This window comes from Coregonus clupeaformis, chromosome 21, assembly GCF_020615455.1.
Source record: "Coregonus clupeaformis isolate EN_2021a chromosome 21, ASM2061545v1, whole genome shotgun sequence".
Lineage (NCBI taxonomy): Eukaryota > Metazoa > Chordata > Actinopteri > Salmoniformes > Salmonidae > Coregonus > Coregonus clupeaformis.
Genome location: NC_059212.1, coordinates 45,537,777 through 45,560,623, shown reverse-complemented (window position 1 = coordinate 45,560,623; position 22,847 = coordinate 45,537,777). Strand labels below are relative to the sequence as shown.

Genomic DNA, 22,847 nt, shown 5'->3' with positions numbered 1-22,847 from the left:
ATATAATCATCTGAGGAGCATGTGAAAAGCAAGATGGAAGCAGAAGCTGATCAATCAGAACACTGAGAGAATGTTCCAGAGGTCAGGATGCTGACCAGGAAACAAGGGAAATATTCTGATACTGTATCCAGTTTACCTCAATATTGACCCACCCATTATTAATAATAATAATAATAATAATACAAATGACAACATTGTGGCATAAATAATCATTTGTAATATGGATTGTTTCATGTCCTTTTGACCCGTTTAGAAAAGGGTTCAAATAAACTGAATTCATTGTTTGAGCCTCGGGATTGTCATTTGAATTGACTGTTTGCTAATGTCTTCCCCTACATGGACGAAATCAAAGTCCGTAGTTCCCATAAGATCTGATCTAGGATCTGTCCTCCAACTGATCTAGGATCTGTCCTCCAAATGATCTAGGATCTGTCCTCCAAATGATCTAGGATCTGTCCTCCAACTGATCTAGGATCTGTCCTCCAAATGATCTAGGATCTGTCCTCCAAATGATCTAGGATCTGTCCTCCAACTGATCTAGGATCTGTCCTCCAAATGATCTAGGATCTGTCCTCCAACGCTAATCCCATCCCCAAACAGTGCACATAAAATAACTTAAGACTGATCCAGGATCAGTGCTTAGGGACTCTGAATTAATCTGCACCATCAGAAGGGACTAGAAGGGGACTCTGGGTGTGTCTCAATAGTTTAACATAGCGTCCTCACCTCCTCACTTCCTCACCTCACCTCACCTCACCGCACCTCCTCTCCTTCATAGAATGACGCTGAATAAGTGAGAGAGAAAAAAATACCCCATCCGCCATGATGCCTGTTCTATATTCTGTTTCACCTATGCTGTGTTTTCTGTGGAAGCCCATTCCCGCCACCACATGTATTTTTAATGTCGAGATACTATCTAAAAAAAAATTGAGATAGTAGAGCATACTTATATAAACATGCTTCTTCATCTGTAACATTGTGGGGGTGATTTCAGAGGTGTTTTCCTGGGGCCCAGAGTTTTTCCTGATCTGGTAGGCTAACCTAACCAGGTAAAACTCCAGACCTTAGTTGTAGGGTATGACCCAGGTAAAACTCCGGACCCTAGTTGTAGGGTATGACCCAGGTAAAACTCCGGACCCTAGTTGTAGGGTATGACCCAGGTAAAACTCCTGACCCTAGTTGTAGGGTATGACCCAGGTAAAACTCCGGACCCTAGTTGTAGGGTATGACCCAGGTAAAACTCCGGACCCTAGTTGTAGGGTATGACCCAGGTAAAACTCCGGACCCTAGTTGTAGGGTATGACATAGTAATAGAATCAGCTGTAAAACTGTTTTATATGGGCTGTGATGGGACCAGATTTTTTTTTCTAATCAGGTCACATGGTTATGGAGCTAGCTGTATGCAGGGCTGTATGCAGGGCAGTATGCAGGGCTGTATGCAGGGCAGTATGCAGGGCAGTATGCAGGGCAGTATGCAGGGCTGTATGCAGGGCTGTATGCAGGGCTGTATGCAGGGCAGTATGCAGGGCTGTATGCAGGGCAGTATGCAGGGCTGTATGCAGGGCTGTATGCAGGGCTGTATGCAGGGCAGTATGCAGGGCAGTATGCAGGGCAGTATGCAGGGCTGTATGCAGGGCTGTATGCAGGGCTGTATGCAGGGCTGTATGTAGGGCTGTATGCAGGGCTGTATGCAGGGCAGTATGCAGGGCAGTATGCAGGGCTGTATGCAGGGCTGTATGTAGGGCTGTATGTAGGGCTGTATGTAGGGCTGTATGCAGGGCTGTATGTAGGGCTGTATGCAGGGCTGTATGCAGGGCTGTATGCAGGGCAGTATGCAGGGCAGTATGCAGGGGTTGCATCATGAAGGCCTTTGCATCCGTAAATTAAAAAGTGCCTCACACAGTGTGTCATCACTATTGTGTTGATTAATTATTTTCCGTCAGCCATTTTGGATTGATAAGGTCTAGGTAGCCAAGACACCCGAAGTTTGAATATAAAATCAAATTTCGATCACATTCACATTTTCTCTTAACACAAATAAATGGGCCTATTGTGCGCTAGGACTACACAACACTACCGCTCGGTTTCCCCTGGCCAGAGGGGGCCAGAGGGGGTCAGAGGGGGCCAGAGGGGGTCAGGGGGGGCCAGAGGGGGCCAGAGGGGGGTCAGAGGGGGCCAGAGGGGGCCAGAGGGGGTCAGGGGGGGCCAGAGGGGGGCCAGAGGGGGGTCAGAGGGGGTCAGAGGGGGTCAGAGGGGGCCAGAGGGGGGCCAGAGGGGGTCAGAGGGGGTCAGGGGGGTCAGAGGGAGGGGGCCAGAGGGGGTCAGGGGGGGTCAGAGGGGGTCAGAGGGGGCCAGAGGGGGCCAGAGGGAGGGGGCCAGAGGGGGTCAGGGGGGGTCAGAGGGGGCCAGAGGGGGCCAGAGCGAATAGGCTTCTCTAGGCCACCTGCAGCTGTGGTTGTTATCAGAAGGCTACAGTTGATCAGACTGAAGCGCGAGTTGACAAATCCTAAGGCAAATCAGTCTAAACAACGGTACTTTTCAATGCTTTTGTGTCAATACTTTTTTTATTCAACCGAATTGAAAAAGTGCTGGGGCGTACGCCAGCTCCCCCTGCTGTTCTGACCTCTGCAACGTGGACAGATGGAAATAAATCAGCTGCGAATTAAGAAACATATCCTACATGTTCTACTATAAAATAAAATAAAATGCCTTAGCATCTCGAAATTAAAAAAAATAAAAGTTGGTGGCGGGAATGGGCTTCAGATCAGATGTAGATGAAGGAGAGGAGATGAGGTGTTGGGGAGAGGAAGCCATTGTAGCGTGTTGACATGCAGCCCCTCAGGCGGCCGTTTGACAGCGCTGGCTGAACAGGACCTCCACGACCTTGGGGTCAGCCATAGTTGAAAGGTCACCTAGATCCTTCTCGTTCCGGGCGATCTGCCTCAGGACCCGCCGCATGATCTTTACCTGATGATGACATATTTTGTTAAATAAAACGAAAAATAATGAATACAAATGTAAAGACAAAATGTCCATAAAAGTATACAAAATTAATTCAAATGTGGTAAAATCAGGAATGGGGTAACACTTACCAGATCGTGTTTTAGGAAGTCCAGGAGCGTTCTGGATGAAGTCTGGTGTGGCGATCGGACCTGTCTTCTCCCTCACTAACAAGACATAAGACATGTTTTGTTGTTGTGTTAAATCAAGTACCAACAGAAAACTCATGTTGTAGTGCTGTATAAATATCTCATATTCAGTGCGATAATAGTCTTGTGTAGCCAAATGCCGTAATCTTGTGTTCGTTCTACAAGGGGTAACCTGTAATCTTGTTAAGCCTGTAATAGATAGACTTGTCTATAAATTGGTCAAACACCTTGTCGCTTGAGTTCCTCCACCAGTGTGCGGTCGAACTCTCTGCTGTCCTTCAGAGTAACGAAACAGTAGAGACACTCCCCCTTGACCGCGTGGGGTCTGCTGACCACTGCAGCCTCGGCCACCGCTCCATGCTCTGTTAGAGATGGCTCTACCTCCGCTGTACTCAACAGGTGACCTGGAGGGAGACAAGGTTATCAACACTATGGGTTCCCACTCATCATCATCATCAGGTGGCCTGTAGGGAAGACAACACTATGGGTTATCATCCATCCATCCATCCATCCATCCATCCATCCATCCACCCATCCATCCATCCACCCATCCATCCATCCATCCATCCATCCATCCATCGATCGCCTGTTTTGACAGCAAAATGTATCACAGAGTGCTTCACAATAACCTGGCTTTGACCCGCAAATGAAGCCAGCAGCAGCACATTGGCCAAACTATGGGAAAACATATGACCTGATACGTTGATCATGTCGTCTATCCTGCCTGCGATCCAGTAGTAGCCATCTTTATCTCTCCTGCAGCCTGGGAAAGAAAGGAATGAATTCATGAATTTCATTTTATTAAACCTTTTAAAGAAAACAACAGTGCCACGTTAACAGCGATGTCACCATTACATTGTGATTGTGATCCTCAATTAATATGATGAATCCAATCTAATCAATCAAAGAATGCAAGGTGCTGTTTGTAATGAAAAGTCTTGATATGTTTTACCATCCCCGGTCACATAGAAGCCTGGGAATTTCTTGAAGTATGTGTTCTCAAACCGCTCTTGGTTTCCGTACACGGTACGCATGATACCAGGCCAGGGCCGACGGAACACCTACCAACAACATTACAGACCATGGTTCTTAGTTTAGAAATATTACGGTAATAACCCTACCAGTACATAATGAAACACCTACCAACAACATTACAGACCATGGCTCTTAGTTTAGAAATATTACGGTAATAACCCTATATGAAACCCATATTATAAGGATAGTGAGTGAGAATTTTAAAAAAAAACATCTCAAATGTATTACACTGTAGGGCGGCAGGTAGCTTAGTGGTTAAGAGCGTTGTGCCAGTAACCGAAAGGTCGCTGGTTCTAATCGCCGAGCCGACTAGGTGAAAAATCTGTCGATGTGCCCTTGAGCAAGGCACTTAACCCTACTTGCTCATGTAAGTTGCTCTGGATAAGAGCGTCTGCTAAATGACAAAATAATAATAATAATAATAATACTTGAAGTCATTGTACCATAGACTGTGTGTTGTACTGACCAGATAGCCCTCTGCCTCTCCCTCCAGTTCCTCTCCACGCCAAAGAAAGGAAACGTCTGGAACATCAGACAGACAGATAGATCAGATGGATAGATCTTATTTTTTATTTATTTTTTTGAACACAATGGGAGATTTTCATGACAGCTTTTCAATAACAGACTTCAGGCTACTGGTATAGAACTCCTTTTTCCAGATCACAATCACCAGCTGAGAACCCTGGGGTTAACTGAATCTATAGCGTTAAATCTAGATGATTCAAACACAGGTTCATTAGATGCTATAAGTCAGGGGTTGTCAACGCTGGTCCCGGAGTACTTCAGAAAACGTCGTGTTTTTCATTTAAACCGACCTGGAAGACCAAGCGTGTTGAATTTAGGCAATCACTGAACCTGATCTATCAGCTCAGTTGGTCAGATGTGATGCCTAGTTGGAACAATCTCCTGCGGAACCTGTGGAACTCCAGGAACATGGTTGCCCAGGAACTACCCCTGCTACTCCTGAGTGGCGCAGTGGTCTAAGGCACTGCATCGCAGTGCTAACTGTGCCACTAGAGATCCTGGTTCGAATCCAGGCTCTGTCGCAGCCGGCCGCGACCGGGAGACTCATGGGCGGCGCACAATTGGCCCAGCGTCGTCCAGGGTAGGGGAGGGAATGGCCGGCAGGGATGTAGCTCAGTTGATAGAGCATGGCGTTTGCAACGCCAGGGTTGTGGGTTCGATTCCCACGGGGGGCCAGTATAAAAAAAAATATGTATTCACTAACTGTAAGTCACTCTGGATAAGAGCACTGAAGTCTACGCCTATAGTATACCTCACACAAGGAGTAAGGAGCCAATCACAGGTATATGGGAAATATTACACTGGCACATGACTATGCTAGTAATTTGTATTTATTATGGATCCCCAAGGCAGCTGCTACCCTTCCTGGGGTCCGGCAAAATGATGTCACAACACACTGTGTGCCCTGAGGCCCCTACTCCACTACCACATATCTACAACACAAAATCCATGTGTACGTGTGTGTGTCTGTGCCTATGTTTGTGTTGCTTCACAGTCCCCGCTGTTCCATAAGGTGTTTTTTTAATCTGTTCTTTAAATCTGATTCTACTGCTGGCATTAGTTACCTGATGTGGAATAGAGTTCCTTGTAGTCATGGCTCTATGTAGTACTGTGAGCCTCCCATAGTCTGTTCTGGACCTGGGGACTGTGAAGAGACCTCTGGTGGCATGTCTTGTGGAGTATGCATGGGTGTCTGAGCTGTGTGCCAGTAGTTCAAACAGACAGCTCGGTGCATTCAGCATGTCAACACCTCTCACAAATGCTGCTGGGTTTTTCACGCTCAACAGTTTCCCGTGTGTATCAAGAATGGTCCACCACCCAAAGGACATCCAGCCAACTTAACACAACTGTGAGAAGCATTGGAGTCAACATGGAGCCAGCATCCCTGTGGAACGCTTTCGACACCTTGTAGAGTCCATGCCCTGATGAATTGAGGCTGTACTGAGGGCAAAGGGGGGGGGGTTCAACTCAATATGTTTTGTACACTGTGTATATGATTGTAACTTACAGCTGATCCTGGTTTCAGAGGAGTAGCAGCAGGTAATGGAGTTAAAACATGGCCACCCTATGCAAGAACACAAGTCATTAAACACTGAACAAAAATATAAAACGCAACATGCTGAAATAAAAGATCCCAGAAATGTTCCATACGTACAAAAAAAGCTTATTTCTCTCAAATGTTGTGCACAAATTTGTTTACATCCCTGTTCGTGAACATTTTGTCCTTTGCCAAGATAATCCATCCACCTGACAGGTGTGGCATATCAAGAGGCTGATATAACAGCGTTGAACATTACACAGTTGCACCTTGTGCTGGGGACAATAACAGGCCATTCTAAAATGTACCGTTTTTTTCACACAACACAATGCCACAGATGTCTCCAGATTTGAGGGAGCGTGCAATTGGCATGCTGACTGCAGGAATGTCCAACTGAGCTGTTGCCAGAGAATTGAATGTTAATTTCTCTACCGTAAGCCGCCTCCAACGTCGCTTTAGAGAATTTGGCAATACGTCCAACCGGCCTCACAACCGCAAACCATGTATATTTGGCATTGTGTGGGTTTACTGATGTCAACGTTGTGAACAGAGTGCTGCCCTATGGTGGCGGTGGGGTTTTGTGTCGCTCTGCATGAGGAAAATGGTGGTTACACCAGATACTGACTGGTTTTCTGATCCACGCCCCTACTGTTTTTTTAAAGGTACTGTATCTGTGACCAACAGATGTATTCCCAGTCATGTGAAATCCATAGATTTGGGCTTAATTCATTAATTTCAACTGACTGACTTCCTTATACGAACTGTAGCTCAGTCAAATCTTTGAAATTGTTGCATGTTGCATTTATATTTTTGGTCAGTATATTTTTCAAATGTATTAAAATCAATATTTTAATTTGACTGTATTTTCTAACTTATTTTCAGTCAAATAGATGCAATAGAAAACAATGAAAGATTAAAAGGACGATTTCAAAACAGACCACCAGTCAGCGCTCACCGTCTCAGTCTGCCAGAAGGTGTCCACCACGGGGCATCTCTTCTGACCAACCACCTCGTGGTACCAATGCCACGCCTCCGGGTTGATGGGCTCACCTACAGTACCCAGAATCCTCAGCGATGAAAGGTCGTACCTGCAGGAAGTTACAGGGTGAACGAGTAAAGAAGTGCTGATCTGGTCTGGTTCACTGAGTGTTGGCTCTCTCTTTTCGTCCAACAGATGGCGCTAGTGGACAGAATGACACTGCGTTATTATAGCCACAGCGCTACAGCTCAGATCAGTGTACTTCTTATGATGCAAAGATTAAAGGATTAAATCTGATCCGTGGTAGATCCACGTAATAGTTCGCTTGACATTTAAATAAAAGGTCATTTTCTATTGAGCAGACATATGCAGCGTTTATCGTGTATGTGCGGTGTCTCTGCGAAACGCGGAAACATTGCCTTTAAAAGATGCATAGCCAAAAAAAAGGACAGATTGGATTGAATCCCGGCCAGAGAAAACACAGCGTGTCTTCCTTCTGTACTGGATCTTCCCCGTACTTCATGAGAAGGCGTATGGCTGTTGGAGCTGTGTAGAACTTGGTCACTCTGTCCTTCTCAATCACCTCCCAGAAACGCCCCACGTGAGGGTGGACTGGAATACCCTCAGACTGGAGAACACACACACACACACACACACACACACACACACACACACACACACACACACACACACACACACACACACAACGTTGGTTCAGTCAGGCAATATATAAAAAAGAAAGTGGTAGTATTACAGGGTATGAAACTAACTGGTGGTAACCAACCCAACGTCTTAACCGTCAGACCAAGAGGATTCCCACGCGCCAACCCAACGTCTTAACCGTCAGACCAAGACGATTCCCACGCGCCAACCCAACGTCTTAACCGTCAGACCAAGAGGATTCCCACGCGCCAACCCAACGTCTTAACCGTCAGACCAAGACGATTCCCACGCGCCAACCCAACGTCTTAACCGTCAGACCAAGACGATTCCCACGCACCAACCCAACGTCTTAACCGTCAGACCAAGAGGATTCCCACGCCCCAACCCAACGTCTTAACCGTCAGACCAAGAGGATTCCCACGCCCCAACCCAACGTCTTAACCGTCAGACCAAGAGGAAATCATTGTGGTCTGGTCGTTATTTTGTTTGTTCTACTCACCAGTACGCTGGTGACCCCGTTGGCCAGTGGCCCATAGGTGCTGCATGAGTGTCCAGTGATCCATCCTATATCAGCGGTACACCAGTACACATCGTCTGGCTGGTGGTCAAACACGTACTTGAAGGTCAGAGAGGTGTAAAGCAGGTAGACTGCCACCGTGTGAAGGACACCCTGCAGGGAAGGCAGATACAGGGTTAACACAGGGCTAATATATACACACACACACACACACACACACACACACACACACACTGTCACACACTCACTCACACTCACTCACACACACACACATTTACGAATGCACACACGCAAGTGCACACAGGAACATGCACACACACACATTATCACTCGAGTGTTTGTGTGTGTGTGTGTGTGACTGAGTGTGTGTGTGTGAGTGTGTGTGTGTGTGAGTGAGTGTGACTGAGTGTGTGACAGTGTGTGTGTGTGCGTGTGTGTGTGTGTGTGTGTGAGTGAGTGTGAGTGAGTGTGTGACAGTGTGTGTGTGTGTGTGTGTGTGTGTGAGAGAGAGAGTGTCCTACCTTTGGTTTGCCAGTAGATCCGCTGGTATACAGTATAAAGAGAGGATCCTCTGCATCCAGCCACTCAGGTTCACACTGCTCAGAGACCTGTCCCATAACCTCCTCCCTACAGACGTCACACACAGGATTCCACGGGGTCTGGACACCAGGAAATACAGCAGGACCATGACTCAGTCAGAATACAGTAGAAGTACACCAGGAAATACAGCAGGACCATGACTTAGTCAGAATACAGTAGAAGTACACCAGGAAATACAGCAGGACCATGACTCAGTCAGAATACAGTAGAAGTACACCAGGAAATACAGCAGGACCATGACTCAGTCAGAATACAGTAGAAGTACACCAGGAAATACAGCAGGACCATGACTCAGTCAGAATACAGTAGAAGTACACCAGGAAATACAGCAGGACCATGACTCAGTCAGAATACAGTAGAAGTACACCAGGAAATACAGCAGGACCATGACTCAGTCAGAATACAGTAGAAGTACACCAGGAAATACAGCAGGACCATGACTCAGTCAGAATACAGTAGAAGTACACCAGGAAATACAGCAGGACCATGACTCAGTCAGAATACAGTAGAAGTACACCAGGAAATACAGCAGGACCATGACTCAGTCAGAATACAGTAGAAGTACACCAGGAAATACAGCAGGACCATGACTCAGTCAGAATACAGTAGATGTACACCAGGAAATACAGCAGGACCATGACTCAGTCAGAATACAGTAGAAGTACACCAGGAAATACAGCAGGACCATGACTCAGTCAGAATACAGTAGAAGTACACCAGGAAATACAGCAGGACCATGACTCAGTCAGAATACAGTAGAAGTACACCAGCAAATACAGCAGGACCATGACTCAGTCAGAATACAGTAGAAGTACACCAGGAAATACAGCAGGACCATGACTCAGTCAGAATACAGTAGAAGTACACCAGGAAATACAGCAGGACCATGACTTAGTCAGAATACAGTAGATGTACACCAGGAAATACAGCAGGACCATGACTCAGTCAGAATACAGCAGAAGTACACCAGGAAATACAGCAGGACCATGACTTAGTCAGAATACAGTAGATGTACACCAGGAAATACAGCAGGACCATGACTCAGTCAGAATACAGTAGATGTACACCAGGAAATACAGCAGGACCATGACTCAGTCAGAATACAGTAGATGTACACCAGGAAATACAGCAGGACCATGACTCAGTCAGAATACAGTAGAAGTACACCAGGAAATACAGCAGGACCATGACTCAGTCAGAATACAGTAGAAGTACACCAGGAAATACAGCAGGACCATGACTCAGTCAGAATACAGTAGAAGTACACCAGGAAATACAGCAGGACCATGACTCAGTCAGAATACAGTAGAAGTACACCAGGAAATACAGCAGGACCATGACTCAGTCAGAATACAGTAGATGTACACCAGGAAATACAGCAGGACCATGACTCAGTCAGAATACAGTAGATGTACACCAGGAAATACAGCAGGACCATGACTCAGTCAGAATACAGTAGAAGTACACCAGGAAATACAGCAGGACCATGACTCAGTCAGAATACAGTAGAAGTACACCAGGAAATACAGCAGGACCATGACTTAGTCAGAATACAGTAGAAGTACACCAGGAAATACAGCAGGACCATGACTCAGTCAGAATACAGTAGATGTACACCAGGAAATACAGCAGGACCATGACTCAGTCAGAATACAGTAGAAGTACACCAGGAAATACAGCAGGACCATGACTCAGTCAGAATACAGTAGAAGTACACCAGGAAATACAGCAGGACCATGACTCAGTCAGAATACAGTAGAAGTACACCAGGAAATACAGGTGGAGGAGGACAGCACATCAAACACGACTCAGGGTAAAACTCAATAAAAAATAGATGGAACTATTGCTCAAATCGCAAAAACAACTACTTTAGGCACCGGGCAGTAAGAATTGAATGTCCTTATTCTGGACAAAATCTGGGCCTACCTGCAATTTGTTGGATATATCTCCACTTTATGTCCCCAGTGCACAATGTTTTACTACTAAACATTTTGTAACAGTGGCGGATGCTCTGCGGAGAAAAGAAGAGGAGAGCTGTCAGCATAGATACCTGATGTATTGTCTGTCTGTAAGGGCAGTGTAACACCGCTGAATATCCCCTATACACTGAGTGCACAAAACATTAGGAACACCTTCCAAATATTGAGTTGCACCCTCATCACAGCCTCAACTCGTCGGGGCGTGGACTCTACAAGGTGTCGAAAGCGTTCCACAGGGAGGCTGGCCCATGTTGACTCCAATGCATCCCACAGTTGGGTAAAGTTGGCTGGATGTCCTTTGGGTGGTGGACCATTCTTCATACACACAGGAAAGAGATCGCACCTTTCACCTGAAGTCACCTGGTCAGCCTATGTCATGGAAAGAGCGGGTGTTCATAATGTTTCGTACACTCAGTGTATATTTCTACATAGTAGAGGAGCCTCAATACGGTGCTTATATGCTGTCATATGTCTTCTGGCTGCGATAGACATACAAGTGTCGTTTCACACATAATCACTACGGCGACAGATTGAGATCTCTAGGGGCAACAGACAGATGGAGCTTCCCTATATAATCAAAGAGAGAGAGAGAGAGAGAGAGAGAGAGAGAGAGAGAGAGAGAGAGAGAGAGAGAGAGAGAGAGAGAGAGACAGAGACAGAGAGAGAGAGAGAGAGAGAGAGAGAGAGGGGGAGATACAGAGAGAGAGAGATAGAAAGAGAGAGAGAGATACACAGAGAGAGAGAGAGAGAGAGAGAAAGGATGAAGGAGGTACAGTGCCTTGCAAAAGTATTCATCCCCCTTGCTATGGAGCCCCTAAATAAGATCTGGTGCAACCAATTACCTTCATAAGACACATAATTAGTTAAATAAAGTCCACCTGTATGCAATCAATAGGGCTCTGGTCAAACATATATAGAGTGTATTCATCCCCCTAGGTGTTTTTCCTATTTTGTTGCATTACAAACTGTAATTTAAATGTATTTTTATTTGGATTCCATGTAATGGACATACAAAATAGTCCAAATTGGTGAAGTGAAATTAAAAAAATAACTTCTTTCAAAAAATTTGAACAAATAAATAACATAAAAGTGGTGCGTGCATATGTATTCACCACCTTTACTATGAAGCCCCTAAATAAGATCTGGTGCAACCAATTACCTTCAGAAGTCACATACAGTTGAAGTCGGAAGTTTACATACACCTTAGCCAATTACATTTAAACTCAGTTTTTCACAATTCCTGACATTTAATCCTAGTAAAAAGTCCCTGTCTTAGGTCAGTTAGCATCACCACTTTATTTTAATAATGTGAAATGTCAGAATAATAGCAGAGAGAATTATTTATTTCAGCTTTTGTTTCTTTCATCACATTCCCAGTGGGTCAGAAGTTTACATACACTCAATTAGTATTTGGTATCATTGCCTTTAAATTGTTTCACTTGGGTCAAACGTTTCGGGTAGCCTTCCACAAGCTTCCCACAATAAGTTGGGTGAATTTTGGCCCATTCCTCCTGACAGAGCTGGTATAACTGAGTCAGGTTTGTAGGCCTCCTTGCAAGCCCCCCCTTTTTCCTCCAAACATAACGATGGTCATTATGGCCAAACAGTTCTATTTTTGTTTCATCAGACCAGAGGACATTTCACCAAAAAGTATGATCTTTGTCCCCATGTGCAGTTGCAAACCGTAGTCTGGCTTTTTTATGGCGGTTTTGGAGCAGTGGCTTCTTCCTTGCTGAGCGGCCTTTCAGGTCATGCCTGAGACAAGGCCTTCACAAGGTCCTTTGCTGTTGTTCTGGGATTGATTTGCAGTTTTCGCACCAAAGTACGTTCATCTCTAGGCGGCTGCGTGGTCCCATGGTGTTTATACTTGCGTACTATTGTTTGTACAGATAAATGTGGTACCTTCAGGCATTTTGAAATTGCTCCCAAGGATGAACCAGACTTGTGGAGGTCTACAATTTATTTTCTGAGGTCTTGGCTGATTTATTTTGATTTTCCCATGATGTCAAGCAAAGAGGCACTGAGTTTGAAGGTAGGCCTTGAAATACATCCACAGGTACACCTCCAATTGACTCAAATTATGTCAATTAGCCTGTCAGAAACTTCTAAAGCCATGACATCGTTTTCTGGAATTTTCCAAGCTGTTTAAAGGCATGTAAACTTCTGACCCACTGGAATTGTGATACAGTGAAATATGAGTGAAATAATCTGTCTGTAAACAATTGTTGGAAACATTACTTGTGTCATGCACAAAGTAGATGTCCTAACCGACTTGCCAAAACTATAGTTTGTTAACAAGAAATGTGTGGAGTGGTTGAAAAACAAGTTTTAATGACTCCAACCTAAGTGTATGTAAACTTCCGACTTCAACTGTAATTAGTTAAATAAAGTCCACCTGTGTGCAATCTAAGTGTCACATGATCTGTCACATGATCTCAGTATATATACACCTGTTCTGAAATTTCCCAGAGTCTGCAACACCACTAAGCAAGGGGCACCACCAAGCAAGCGGCACCATGAAGACCAAGGAGCTCTCCAAACAGGTCAGGGACAAAGTTATGGAGAAGTACAGATCAGGGTTGGGTTATAAAACAATATCAGAAACTTTGAACATCCCACGGAGCACCATTAAATCCATTATTAAAAATGGAAAGAATATGGCACCACAACAAACCTGCCAAGAGAGGGCCGCCCACCAAAACTCACGGACCAGGCAAGGAGGGCATTAATCAGAGAGGCAACAAAGAGACCAAAGATAACCCTGAAGGAGCTGCAAAGCTCCACAGCGGAGATTGGAGTATCTGTCCATAGGACCACTTTAAGCCGTACACTCCACAGAGCTGGGCTTTACGGAAGAGTGGCCACAAAAAAGCAATTGCTTAAAGAAAAAAATAAGCAAACACTTTTGGTGTTCGCCAAAAGGCATGTGGGAGACTCCCCAAACATATAGAAGAAGGTACTCTGGTCAGATGAGACTAAAATTGAGGTTTTTGTCAATCAAGGAAAACGCTATGTCTGGCGCAAACCCAACACCTCTCATCACCCCGAGAACACCATCCCCACAGTGAAGCATGGTGGAGGCAGCATCATGCTGTGGGGATGTTTTTCATTGGCAGGGACTGGGAAACTGGTCAGAATTGAAGGAATGATGGATGGCGCTAAATACAGGGACATTCTTGAGGGAAACCTGTTTCAGTCTTCCAGTGATTTGAGACTGGGGCGGAGGTTCACCTTCCAGCAGGACAATGACCCTAAACATACTGCTAAAGCAACACTCGAGTGGTTTAAGGGGAAACATTTAAATGTCTTGGAATGGCCTAGTCAAAGCCCAGACCTCAATCCAATTGAGAATCTGTGGTATGACTTAAAGATTGCTGTACACCAGCGGAACCCATCCAACTTGAAGGAGCTGGAGCAGTTTTGCCTTAAAGAATGGGCAAAAATCCCAGTGGCTAGATGTGCCAAACTTATAGAGACATACCCCAAGAGACTTGCAGCTGTAATTTCTGCAAAAGGTGGCTCTACAAAGTATTGACTTTGGGGGGGGTGAATAGTTATGCACGCTCAAGTTTTCAGTTTTTTTGTGTTATTTCTTGTTTGTTAGACAACAAAATAGGAAAAATGCTAAGGGGGGTGAATACTTTGGCAAGCCACTGTAAAAGCAGAACCAGGATAGAGGCGTAAATAGAACCTACTTCTCCCTGCATTTCTCCAGAGCCTCGCCTGCTATCTGTTTCAGGTTGATCAACTTCTCCCCTCTGTATACACCATCTTGAGAGAGAGAGAGAGAGAGAGAGAGAGAGAGAGATAGAGATAGAGACAGAGACAGAGACAGAGACAGAGACAGAGACAGAGACAGAGACAGAGACAGAGACAGAGACAGAGACAGAGACAGAGAGAGAGAGAGAGAGAGAGAGAGAGAGAGAGAGAGAGAGAGAGAATGCAAATTGATAAGATATCGAGTGTCCATCTGAACTGTTGGGGACCCAAGCCCATATAGGATGTACAGTGAGGGAAAAAAGTATTTGATCCCCTGCTGATTTTGTATGTTTGCCCACTGATAAAGACATAATCAGTCTATAATTTTAATGGTAGGTTTATTTGAACAGTGAGAGACAGAATAACAACAAAAAAATCCAGAAAAGCGCATGTCAAAAATGTTATCAATTGATTTGCATTTTAATGAGGGAAATAAGTATTTGACCCCTCTGCAAAACATGACTTAGTACTTGGTGGCAAAACCCTTGTTGGCAATCAGAGGTCAGACGTTTCTTGTAGTTGGCCACCACGTTTGCACACATCTCAGGAGGGATTTTGTCCCACTCCTCTTTGCAGATCTTCTCCAAGTCATTAAGGTTTCAAGGCTGACGTTTGGCAACTCGAACCTTCAGCTCCCTCCACAGATTTTCTATGGGATTAAGGTCTGGAGACTGGCTAGGCCACTCCAGAACCTTAATGTGCTTCTTCTTGAGCAACTCCTTTGTTGCCTTGGCCGTGTGTTTTGGGTCATTGTCATGCTGGAATACCCATCCACGACCCATTTTCAATGCTCTGGCTGAGGGAAGGAGGTTCTCACCCAAGATTTGACGGTAAATGGCCCCGTCCATCGTCCCTTTAATGTGTTGAAGTTGTCCTGTCCCCTTAGCAGAAAAACACCCCCCAGAGTATAAAGTTTCCACCTTCATGTTTGACGGTGGGGATGGTGTTCTTGGGGTCATAGGCAGCATTCCTCCTCCTCCAAACACGGCGAGTTGAGTTGATGCCAAAGAGCTCGATTTTGGTCTCATCTGACCACAACACTTTCACCCAGTTCTCCTCTGAATCATTCAGATGTTCATTGGCAAACTTCAGACGGGCCTATATATGTGCTTTCTTGAGCAGGGGGACCTTGTGGGCGCTGCAGGATTTCAGTCCTTCACGGCGTAGTGTGTTACCAATTGTTTTCTTGGTGACTATGGTCCCAGCTGCCTTGAGATCATTGACAAGATCCTCCCGTGTAGTTCTGGGCTGATTCCTCGCAGTTCTCATGATCATTGCAACTCCACGAGGTGAGATCTTGCATGGAGCCCCAGGCCGAGGGAGATTGACAGTTATTTTGTGTTTCTTCCATTTGCGAATAATCGCACCAACTGTTGTCACCTTCTCACCAAGCTGCTTGGCGATGGTCTTGTAGCCCATTCCAGCCTTGTGTAGGTCTACAATCTTGTCCCTGACATCCTTGGAGAGCTCTTTGGTCTTGGCCATGGTGGAGAGTTTGGAATCTGATTGATTGATTGCTTCTGTGGACAGGTGTCTTTTATACAGGTAACAAGCTGAGATTAGGAGCACTCCCTTTAAGAGTGTGCTCCTAATCTCAGCTCGTTACCTGTATAAAAGACACCTGGGAGCCAGAAATCTTTCTGATTGAGAGGGGGTCAAATACTTATTTCCCTCATTCAAATGCAAATCAATTGATAACATTTTTGACATGCGTTTTTCTGGATTTTTTTGTTGTTATTCTGTCTCTCACTGTTCAAATAAACCTACCATTAAAATTATAGACTGATCATGTCTTTGTCAGTGGGCAAACGTACAAAATCAGCAGGGGATCAAATACTTTTTTCCCTCACTGTAATTGCTTTATAACTTGAGGATGATTGGTCCAACTAGGGAACGTTGCCTAGCTAGGGGCTAAAGTCCACATGCATGGTGTCATCTTATTGGACATCAGCCACATCCCACATGTAAGGAGTCATCTTATTGGTCATCAGCCACGTCCCACATGTAAGGAGTCATCTTATTGGTCATCAGCCACGTCCCACATGTAAGGAGTCATCTTATTGGTCATCAGCCACGTCCCACATGTAAGGAGTCATCTTATTGGTCATCAGCCACGTCCCACATGTAAGGAGTCATCTTATTGGACATCAGCATGGCTCTAAAGTGCGACCATATGCTCCTAGGTATTTTGTTGTGCGACCTGACATTTTTTATTTTGGGAGCACTGTGCGACCAGGAAATAAACCACCCAGATGATAATAGTTGGAATGAATGATGGGCTTCACTGGGCTGTTGTTTCAGGAGGAAAAAGCGAGTGCAGATTCATTCAATCTTAAGCCTACATGTAAAGAATATTAAAGAATGCATCAGTGATTTGTATTTCTTGCAAATTTCTGATGACGTAACGGCATGGGAACGCCTGTGTCCGTCACTTTGTGTAGCCAGTTTAGCGAAACATTTCTAATCCCATAAAACTTTCCAAACTATCTGGCATAATGATATCAAATCAAATTTGATTTGTCACACGTGTCGAATACTATGTGAAATGCTTCCTTACAAGCCCTTAACCAACAACGCAGTTCAAGAAATAGAGTTAAGATAATATTTACTAAATAAAATAAAGTAAAAAAATCAAATAAAAAGTAAGACAATAAAGTAACAATAACGATACAGGGGGTACCGGTACCGAGTCAATGTGCTGGGTTACAGGTTAGATATGATATCATGATGATTTGTATCAATTGGGTGGCTATTGCGCATGCAGAACAGAAACACTGCCAGCCAAACACCAGTCTTGAATGGAATTAAAGGGCAACTATACCCTGCAAAATATATATTTTTTTATTTTCTTCCCCAGACCTCAAAAGTGGTTTCCTGATGTGGTTTGAGCGTAGTTATGGACTTAGAACATCCAATTTGTGATTTTGGGAAAGAAAACTGGATGAAATCCGAAACCTGGTAAAACAGGTTGTTGTTTTTGGTGGTGTTACTATAAATATGTATTGGCTGGTACGAATTCTGAGTGGCTAGTAGATATTTTAATTTAGCCGCCACAGTGGCGGGTGGATCAAAAAGTTAAGTTTTTATGGCCTGTTCATAAACCATGTCGCCGGTCGTTCCAAAACCATCACAGGCATTTGTTTACACCTTGTTAAGTCATGTTACCTCATTAGCTAGCTAGCTAGCTAGCTAACAACATGGTTACTTTTGGGGGTACAGAGAGAAAGGAAAAGGGATAGCTTCTTTAGAAGATCAACGTTCAAGATCAACGTTCAATGACTCATCTCTTGGCTCATAGTCACTCACAAACGTGATGCTCTTAAAGAGACAGTGTAGAATTGTCAAAGTAAATCGTCTCAACAGGTAGTGCTATTACTCAATGTAGAAACCTCATACTCCACAAATTACTTTGTAATTTCAATGACAGGTTTTTGTATCAACGTTTTAGCTTTTTACAGGGTTAAATATTAGTTTCTAGAGCTCAACATGTGCTTCAAAAGTAGCTAGAATTCATATAGGCCCAATATGCTATATCTCAATCAATTAAAACAAAATATATCTTATGGCGCTCCTAGATTTTATGTTGTGCTCCTAACTTTTTTGAAGTTGGGAGCACCAGTGCTACCAATTTTGTATTTATTTATTTAGAGCTCTGGACATCAGCCAGTAGCCACGCTATCTTACCTGCAGTCACCAGAATACTGCACTGGGAATCCAGGATCCTCTCACACAGAGACCCAGAGGAGAAGCCTGCAAACTGAACCCACACACACACCACAGCAGGTCAGCTCAGTGAGGTAGTATAACAGCGCGAGAAGCCAACATCTATTGGAGTCGTTTAACAGAACACATTGTGACTGATTGCTATTGCTGAATCAACATTTGTTCAATATATAAAATAGGTATTTGATGTTAGCGTTAGCCTGGTCCCCTGATCTACTTTAGCCAAGGCTCACAGTTTCAACATTTACTGTAGGCCTGCTCCTTTTCAAATCAAATCTAATTTTATTTGCCACATGCGCCGAATACAACAGGTGTAGACATTACAGTGAAATGCTTACTTACAAGCCCTTAACCAACATTGCATTTATATTTTTTAATAAAAAAGTAAACTAAAACAACAAAAAAGTTTTGAGAAAAAAAGAGCAGAAGTAAAATAAAATAACAGTAGGGAGGCTATATATACAGGGGGGTACCGGTGCAGAGTCAATGTGCGGGGGCACCGGCTAGTTGAGGTAGTTGAAGTAATATGTACATGTGGGTAGAGTTAAAGTGACTATGCATAAATAATTAACAGAGTAGCAGCAGCGTAAAAGGATGGGGTGGGGGGGCAGTGCAAATAGTCCGGGTAGCCATGATTAGCTGTTCAGGAGTCTTATGGCTTGGGGGTAGAAGCTGTTGAGAAGCCTAGAAGATGGGGTAGGGGTGGGCACTTCTGCATTAGACACGGCTAATAGATCACAGAGACGCAAACTACTCAGTTTAGCATTTAAAAGTGTCTTCCTACCTCTCAACGTGATCATAGCATTTTATATGAAATAAGTTTAGGATGTGATGGACTCTGGACCCCATTCGTTTTAACAACGCTCAGCAAAATGGCATTGAAAATACAAAAGCACATCTAACTTTAAATTTGCCTTGTGTCAAACTAAACGAGAAATTATGCTACACCAGAATAGAAGCGGTGGCACTGCAAAAAAACCAAACAATCAAACACTGCCAACAATCTCTGTCATTCTTATTGAATGTCCCATTCATGATGCATGAAACATTACACAGCTCATAGAACAATGATGCAGCAGGAATGTGGTCACTTATATTTAAGTGGGTCAAATATAGCCCTGCATTCTTTATAAAAAAAATTAACCTTGGGACAAACAAGACATGGGGTATTTTTAAACTGCATACGCTATAACCTCTACTCGAGACGCAAGGTTATGACTGAAATAGTGTCTGGGCTCAGCTTGCTGGTGGAATTACTATACATGTATGCTATGATCCCAAATCGCATGCTGACAGTTATAGTGTGAATGAGAAGGACCTGGATTCTCTGTGAGGAACAGCTATGAGACTGACCCCCCCCGTCCGCATCCCAAACGTCACCCTATTCCCTTCATAGTGAACCAGAGCCTCTGTAGTAGTGCACTATGAAGGGAATAGTGTTCCATTAGGGACACAGATGCAGGTGCTATCCCAACTGGTATTCACACGCTACTGAACAGCTGATAACTCTGCAAGGCAAGGTCAGACAGAACCGACAGGGGCAAGTATGACCCCGTTCTCTCCAGAAGAAACACTAACATAAGCACTGTACCTTAACGTCAGTCAGGTCACAGTCAGGTCACAGAAATAAAAACTGAAAATTACAGTATGGAACATCTACACACCTTAAGACTGCATTAGCTAGCTGAGCTAAAGCCTACAGGCAGTAGATCAGGGAGCTAACACAAGTCTTCAGGTCAAGTCTCAGGCAAGGTTCCTCATCATGAGAGCCAGTGGATGATCAAACCACCTCCACTAAACTTTAAAGCAGGGATTGACATTGAAGTCTGAAAAGGCACTTGACCGTCGGGCAAGTCAGGAGTATTTTTTGGTTTGCCCGAAGATTATGATCACTGAAAATGTAAATGAGCTATTTACACTCAGAAGGGCCACAGATTGCCTGCCTTTCATCTACACATAGGGGAGGAATCGGCCACAGATTGCCTGCCTTTCACCTACACATAGGGGAGGAATCGGCCACAGATTGCCTGCCTTTCACCTACACATAGGGGAGGAATCGGCCACAGATTGCCTGCCTTTCACCTACACATAGGGGAGGAATCGGCCACAGATTGCCTGCCTTTCACCTACACATAGGGGAGGAATCGGCCACAGATTGCCTGCCTTTCACCTACACATAGGGGAGGAATCGGCCACAGATTGCCTGCCTTTCACCTACACATAGGGGAGGAATCGGCCACAGATTGCCTGCCTTTCACCTACACATAGGGGAGGAATCGGAAAGATCAGTACTGGAATTCTTTGTATTTTGGTTGTTATCAGTAAAAAAAAACATCTCAGAGCAGGCTCAACTTGCCTGACTGTCATAAATGGTCTGTCTTTCACTTAAACAAGGAGGAGGAACCATGATTCACTTAAACAGTGAGGAGGAGGAACCATGATTCACTTAAACAGTGAGGAGGAGGAACCATGATTCACTTAAACAGTGAGGAGGAGGAACCATGATTCACTTAAACAGTGAGGAGGAGGAACCATGATTCACTTAAACAGTGAGGAGGAGGAACCATGATTCACTTAAACAGTGAGGAGGAGGAACCATGATTCACTTAAACAGTGAGGAGGAGGAACCATGATTCACTTAAACAGTGAGGAGGAGGAACCATGATTCACTTAAACAGTGAGGAGGAGGAACCATGATTCACTTAAACAGTGAGGAGGAGGAACCATGATTCACTTAAACAATGAGGAGGAACCATGATTCACTTAAACAGTGAGGAGGAGGAACCATGATTCACTTAAACAGTGAGGAGGAGGAACCATGATTCACTTAAACAGTGAGGAGGAGGAACCATGATTCACTTAAACAGTGAGGAGGAGGAACCATGATTCACTTAAACAGTGAGGAGGAGGAACCATGATTCACTTAAACAGTGAGGAGGAGGAACCATGATTCACTTAAACAGTGAGGAGGAGGAACCATGATTCACTTAAACAGTGAGGAGGAGGAACCATGATTCACTTAAACAGTGAGGAGGAGGAACCATGATTCACTTAAACAGTGAGGAGGAGGAACCATGATTCACTTAAACAGTGAGGAGGAGGAACCATGATTCACTTAAACAGTGAGGAGGAGGAACCATGATTCACTTAAACAATGAGGAGGAGGAACCATGATTCACTTAAACAGTGAGGAGGAGGAACCATGATTCACTTAAACAGTGAGGAGGAGGAACCATGATTCACTTAAACAGTGAGGAGGAGGAACCATGATTCACTTAAACAGTGAGGAGGAGGAACCATGATTCACTTAAACAGTGAGGAGGAGGAACCATGATTCACTTAAACAGTGAGGAGGAGGAACCATGATTCACTTAAACAGTGAGGAGGAGGAACCATGATTCACTTAAACAGTGAGGAGGAGGAACCATGATTCACTTAAACAGTGAGGAGGAGGAACCATGATTCACTTAAACAGTGAGGAGGAGGAACCATGATTCACTTAAACAGTGAGGAGGAGGAACCATGATTCACTTAAACAGTGAGGAGGAGGAACCATGATTCACTTAAACAGTGAGGAGGAGGAACCACGATTCACTTAAACAGTGAGGAGGAGGAACCATGATTCACTTAAACAGTGAGGAGGAGGAACCATGATTCACTTAAACAGTGAGGAGGAGGAACCATGATTCACTTAAACAGTGAGGAGGAGGAACCATGATTCACTTAAACAGTGAGGAGGAGGAACCATGATTCACTTAAACAGTGAGGAGGAGGAACCATGATTCACTTAAACAGTGAGGAGGAGGAACCATGATTCACTTAAACAGTGAGGAGGAGGAACCATGATTCACTTAAACAGTGAGGAGGAGGAACCATGATTCACTTAAACAATGAGGAGGAACCATGATTCACTTAAACAGTGAGGAGGAGGAACCATGATTCACTTAAACAGTGAGGAGGAACCATGATTCACTTAAACAGTGAGGAGGAGGAACCATGATTCACTTAAACAGTGAGGAGGAGGAACCATGATTCACTTAAACAGTGAGGAGGAGGAACCATGATTCACTTAAACAGTGAGGAGGAGGAACCATGATTCACTTAAACAGTGAGGAGGAGGAACCATGATTCACTTAAACAGTGAGGAGGAGGAACCATGATTCACTTAAACAGTGAGGAGGAGGAACCATGATTCACTTAAACAGTGAGGAGGAGGAACCATGATTCACTTAAACAGTGAGGAGGAGGAACCATGATTCACTTAAACAGTGAGGAGGAGGAACCATGATTCACTTAAACAGTGAGGAGGAGGAACCATGATTCACTTAAACAGTGAGGAGGAGGAACCATGATTCACTTAAACAGTGAGGAGGAGGAACCA

The 22,847-nt window shown here is 44.4% G+C and overlaps 1 pseudogene; it reads right to left on the bottom strand.

Annotated features, from left to right (window-relative positions):
* Positions 1–2,380: 2,380 nt before the first annotated feature.
* Positions 2,381–22,847, bottom strand: part of LOC121535712 — a 30,558-nt pseudogene continuing 10,091 nt past the window's right edge.